The sequence below is a fragment of the Suricata suricatta genome, chromosome 17, assembly GCF_006229205.1.
Source record: "Suricata suricatta isolate VVHF042 chromosome 17, meerkat_22Aug2017_6uvM2_HiC, whole genome shotgun sequence".
NCBI lineage: Eukaryota > Metazoa > Chordata > Mammalia > Carnivora > Herpestidae > Suricata > Suricata suricatta.
The window spans coordinates 21,743,958-21,749,571 of NC_043716.1; the positions used below are offsets into that span (position 1 = coordinate 21,743,958).

A 5,614-nucleotide genomic window follows, 5' to 3' on the forward strand; every position below is an offset into this window, starting at 1 on the left:
TATATATACACAATGGAGTACAATATGGCAATGAAAACGAATGAAATCTGGACATTTGTAGCAAAGTGGATGGACCTGAAGTGTGTCATGTTAAGTGAAATAAGTCAGGCAGAGAAGGACAGATACCATATGTTTGCACTCATAGGTCTAACTGGAGAAACCTAACAGAGGGCCATAGGGAGGGGAAGGGGGAAAGAGAGTTGGGGAGAGAGAGGGACACAAAACATGAGAGACAATTGAATACTGAAAACGAATTGAGGGCTGAATGGGGATGGGGGAGTAGGGGGTGATGGTTGGGGGGGCACTTGTGGGGAGAACCACTGGGTTTTATATGGAAACCAAGTTGACAATAAACTAAAAATTAAGATCTTGATACATCTGGTCAAATGGCTCTGTATCTTTTGGGAGTAGGAGGCTATGGTTCCAAGTATATTAGTAGGCAGCACCATTTCTTCAGAGTTGCCCAAAATGCTCAGGGCTGAGCCAACAGGAAGCTGCCTTCATAAGAAATCCTGGGACCTAGTCATTCATTCAAATAGGCCCCATGGGCCTGTGTGCCTAGAAGATAGCTTTTGAACATGATCCTGAAGGATCCTGCAAGGTCCACTCAAAAGAGATACTAACAGTAGAAGACTCTAGTCCTGGTTGATGAACAATGAAGTCAGGTAAGCACAATCATTTAAATTGAAAACTTAATAATAGTCTTGGGCACTGGGGTGGCTCATTTAGTTCAGCTTCTGACTACAAATTTTGTCTCAGGTCATGATCTCATGGTTCATGAGATCTATCCCTGCACTGGTCTCTGTACTGACAGCATAGAGCCTGTTGGGATTCTCTCTCCCTCTATCCCCCTCCCACACTCATGCTTGCTCTCCCACAATAAATAAAACATAAATAAATAAATCTTAATAATAGCCTTAATGTGGCCTAGTTATGCAAAAAAGCAGATGTATATACCTGCTACGCTATGCTTTCTCCACAGTATTATAGCACAATTAATGTCCTTTACATCCAACTTCTTTTGTATTCAGGAATACTTAATATTTTCAACATATTTAGAATACTTTCATTAGAAATATAAGGCAATGGGATTATCTATCAGGTTCTAAAAGTACCCATGAATTAAATCACTTCTATCCCCGTCTTAAAAAACAAAACAAAACCTTGAATCGCATTGCTATTTCAGCTTTCTTACAATTAGGAATTAAGACCAAGGTACACCAAATTCTGAGCATGGAAATAATTTGTTAGACATCTGGTTTATTCAAACATTAGATCTCCTGAAGACAGCATTAACAGAGCTCATAGAGGAGGGGTGAAAAAGAAAAAACAAACAACCCATCCAGCACCTGCTTCACTGCAAATTTCCAGGGGACAAAATGTCTGCATTCTGTACTTCAGTCTCACCCTACAGCATCCATATGTGTTTGATCTGACTAACCTGAATAGGAGGTAAGAACCTTTCTATACATCAATTTGGCACGTAGCATTAGTGACGCAACTTTCAGAAGCATTCTGAGGCACAAGAAATAGCACTGCCTGCAGTGAGAGTCTTTGATAATCAAAGAAAAGTATCTGTTTATGTCTTCCGCCCAATTCTTCACTGGGTTATTTGTTTTTCAGGTGTGGAGTTTGGTGAGTTCCTTGTAGATTTTGGATACTAGCTCTTTATCTGATATGTCATTTGCAACTATCTTTTCTCATCCTGTCGGGTGCCTATTAGTTTTCTTGGTTGTTTCCTTTGCAGTGCAGAAGCTTTTTACCTTGATGTGGTCCCGATAGTTCATTTTTGCTTTCATTCCCTTGCCTTTGGGGATGTGTTGAGTAGGAAATTGCTGCGTTTGAGGTCAAGGAGGCTGTTTCCTACTTTCTCCTCATACACTGTTGGTGGGAATGTAAACTGGTGCCGCCCCTCTGGAAAACAGTGTGGAGGTTTCTCAAAAAACTATCCATAAAACTCCCCTATGACCCAGCAATAGCACTGCTAAGGATTTACCCAAGGGGTACAGAAGTGCTGATGCATAGGGGCACATGTACCCCAATGTTCATAGCAGCACTGTCATCAATAGCCAAAACATGGAAAGAGCCTAAATGTCCATCATCTGATGAATGGATCAAGAAGATGTGGTATAGGGGCGCCTGGGTGGCTCAGTCAGTTAAGCATCTGGCTTCGGCTCAGGTCAGATCTCACGGTTCCTGGGTTCGAGCCCCGTGTCAGGCTCTGTGCTGACAGCTAGCTCAGAGCCTGGAGCCTCTTTCAGATTCTGTATCTCCCTCTCTCTCTGACCCTCCCCTGCTCCAGCTGTCTCTCTCTGTCTCTCAAAAATAAATAAAAAGCATAAAAAAATTTAAAAAAATAAAATAAAAGAAGATGTGGTATATATATACAATGAAGTATTACATGGCAATGAGAAAAAATGAAATATGGCCATTTGTAGCAAAGTGGATGGACCCCGAGGGTGTCACACTAAGCAAAGTAAGTCAGGCAGAGAAGGACAAATACCATATGCTTGCACTCACAGGTCTAACAGGAGAACAGGAGAAACCTAATGGAGGACCATGGGGAGGAGAAGAGGGAAAGAGGGTTGGGGGGAGAGAGGGACACAAAACCTGAAAGACTATTGAATACTGAAAACAAACTGAGGGTTGAAGGGGGAGGGGGGAAGGGAAGTGGTGGTAATGGAGGAGGGCACTTGTGGGGAAGAGCACTGGGTGTTATATAGAAACCAATTTGACAATAAACTATTTTAAAAAAGAAAAAAGAAAAGTATATCACTAAATATATTCTTACAAAGAGAAAATACAAGACTTTTGCCAAAGGACCATTTTACGTATCAGGAAATGTCACAATGAGAGTCTATGAATTAAAACACTAATTGCTATATTCAACTTTCAATCGATTCTGAAGTTATACTGTGGTATTAAAAGATAGAGGAAAAAACCTATTTTAATCAAAGTGGAATTTGGGGAAGAAAGGAAGGAGTAACACAGAAGACTAGCTACACGATTTTGGTTAACTCATTTAAAAAAGGTCAAACATTTTCAGTCAAATTTTATTTTTAAAAAATCAGCATATCGCCTTGACAAGTCAAGAACCGCATCTAAAAACGCACTTGACAATAAAGCACATCTGAGTATGGAGCGAAAAATGTTTTCCAAAAAATCATCAAATAGATCCTCTCCAAATACCCAAATAATCACTTCTGCAGGCCTTTTACTGAGTGGAATCAGGAGGAACTGAAGATTTATTGCCGTGAAAGCAAATCTGTAACACAGTAGTATGAATCGTGGGTATTAAACATAATCAACTGAATCAAGTTAAGGAGTTCAAAACCTAACAGGAAATTTGTGTGTGTGAAAGGCGATAAGCCAGATGAACCAAGAGCAACTGAGAGATCTAACCTGTTCAATGAGACCAGACATTATGTTAAATCTTTGTTTTTAAAGGCAATTAAAAATTACAGTTTCAACAGCATATAGACCAAATTAAAAAACTGTAGAAACCAATTAAAACTATATTCAAAGAGCAATGTTTTTTTTTCAGCTCAATTTCAGCACCCCAAGGGGAAAAAACCCATCCATGACCATCATAGATGAAAACAAAATGTCATTGGAATCGGTTAATTTTCCCCAAGTAGGTATAAAGTCTATGTACAAATTTGATACTATACTATAACAAATTGTATTTCTCATAGTTCGAATGTAATTACCTTTCAACTCTGTTTAATATAGTTTTTCTTAAATTGTAAAAATGTTGTTTTTACATACTTCTGAAACCGTTTCCGGTTCTTCTTCACTTCTTTTTATATCAATATCTAATATATACTGGTTACCAGTCCTAATAAAAAAAAAAAGTCTTACAAATCTCTTCATTAGGACAACCCATTGAGCAGAAGTTATGAATCTGCAAGCAAATCATGAAAGGCACAGCTCCCCTGAAAACACATTTTTGTTGACTGCTTCATTGAATATTCTTAACAACGATTCTTGATGAACAACTCTTTCCATCCTGTAAGCATAGTGTACACAGTCTCGCTGCTCTGTGGATTTATGTCCTTGAACAAGAAGCCTGGTTCACAGATAGTGACAAGCCTAATCAAAAAAAGTCTTAGAAATCTCTTCATTAGGACAATTCATTCAGCAGAAGTTAAGACTGTGCAAGCAAACCATGAAAGGCACAGCTCACCTGACCACACATTTTTGTTTATTGCTTCACTGAATATTCTTTACAATGATTCTTGATGAATGACTCTTTCCATCCTGTAAACATAGTGTGCACAGTCTCGCTAGTCTGTGGATTCACATCCTTGAACAAGAAGCCTGGTTCACAAAACCAGAAAGACTATTGAATACTGAAAAGGAACTCAGGGTTGAAGGCGGGGGTGAAGGGAGGTGGTGGTAATGGAGGAGGGCACGTGTGGGGAAGAGCACTGGGTGTTATATGGAAACCAATTTGATAATAAACTATTTTTTAAAAATGTAGCAGAAATGTGTGCTTAGGTAGCCCAATCAATTCATACGTTTCTCTTCCTTCCTTCCTTTCTTTCTTTCTTTCTTTTTTTTTTTTTTTTTTTTTTTTTTTTTTTTTTTGTAAATTTGGTCTCAGAATATTTCTGGTAGAGGGACATTCTGAAGAAGCCACTGCCTGGACGGGTTTCCATTGCAGTCTCTTATGCAGGGCACCTTGGCTCTCCTCTTCAATGGCTTTATCCAGGCACTGATGACAATTCACATGATGCAGGGTTAATTTCACTAGGTCATACTCCCAAAGCTGGTTGCCTTTTAGGTGGTGCCAGTTGAGCACTGTGACTGGGTCATTATGTTTGGAGACATCCAAGCAAAGGTCATCTGTTCTCATTTCTTTGTTGACAGTCTAACAGAAAACCTGGTTCCGTCCATTACCATGACAGTTAAAAAATCCAACAATTTTGTTCTCTTTTCTAGCCATGTCATCTAGACACTGATTTGTCTCTACATATCTTATCTCTCCCAAAGAGAAATAGCGATGTGGAATCTGGGAATCAGGATAAAAATTCTCTAGGTGCCAAGAGAAAGGTTTGCATTGTAGTTTGTGTCTCAGTCCAAGTCTTGATGATATATCTCCATAGTCTCTCTTTGTAACACCTGAAGAAATTATATAGAAGAAATTCTTGAACTCATCCATCCACGCTTCTGCAAGTTGCCTGTTGTTTTTATTGATAATCTGTTCTGTGCCTCCGAGAAACGTGTACTGTGTGGATTTCCAAAATACACGCTGGACATGTGAGCAGGTAACAATCTCCAAAGTTCCTCCACACTGCCAAATCCTAAAGGAAATCTCTAGGTTTTCTCCTGCCCAAATATCCATTCCAGCATCATATGTTCCAGTCTCCTGGAGTAATCTCTGTCTGTTGAAGACAGCCCTCTTGGCATTGTAGGTGTTCTGATAGGAAGAGTCAGATCACCTTTCCTTCTGTCCATTTCTCTTAGGGGAACAGGAGACCAGTGAAAAGTGAGTTTCCAGTTGAAGCCACCATAGGTCATATCAGAGCCTGCCATGTACTCAAAAGTATCATTGCTGATCATATCAGTGATAGGACATACCACTGTTTTCCTGTCCTGTTTGATCCTGGCT

The 5,614-nt window shown here is 39.5% G+C and overlaps 1 protein-coding gene, 1 long non-coding RNA gene and 1 pseudogene across 2 annotated transcripts in view; 1 reads left to right on the forward strand and 2 right to left on the reverse strand.

Moving 5' to 3' along the window:
• Nucleotides 1-5,614, reverse strand: part of LOC115282032 (schlafen family member 12-like) — an 18,485-nt gene that overhangs the window by 9,975 nt on the left and 2,896 nt on the right. The window lies entirely within an intron of this gene.
• LOC115282035 lies at nt 318-4,413 on the forward strand. Its single transcript, XR_003904496.1, has 4 exons — nt 318-665; nt 1,276-1,452; nt 3,545-3,634; nt 3,877-4,413. It is a non-coding gene; the product is annotated as an uncharacterized LOC115282035 (long non-coding RNA).
• LOC115281580 overlaps nt 4,603-5,614 on the reverse strand; it is a 1,253-nt pseudogene continuing 241 nt past the window's right edge.